The sequence below is a fragment of the Myotis brandtii genome, unplaced genomic scaffold (genome assembly GCF_000412655.1).
Source record: "Myotis brandtii unplaced genomic scaffold, ASM41265v1 scaffold940, whole genome shotgun sequence".
Taxonomy (NCBI): domain Eukaryota; kingdom Metazoa; phylum Chordata; class Mammalia; order Chiroptera; family Vespertilionidae; genus Myotis; species Myotis brandtii.
In genome coordinates this window covers 117142-117411 of record NW_005371877.1, presented here as the reverse complement: position 1 = coordinate 117411, position 270 = coordinate 117142, and positions in this window count along the sequence as shown.

Genomic DNA, 270 nt, shown 5'->3' with positions numbered 1-270 from the left:
GGGCCACAGGAGCCTCGGACAGCAGGCAGCCCCCGGCGACCAGTGCGGCCTCGGGGGTCCCGGGAGGGTGGCCCTCCTCTGTGTCTGAGGAAGCAGGTCCCCCCATCACGGGAGCCACAGCGACAGACAGACAGAAGGACTCGATGCCCTTTCATGGCGTCCGTGAGGCTGTCTGTCCAGCCTCTTGTCTGGCTTTTGACACAAAATAAAAGGGCGGCGGGCAAAGCCGCACGGAAGGCGCTGCCCTCGTGGTCGGCACCATCGGTGAAA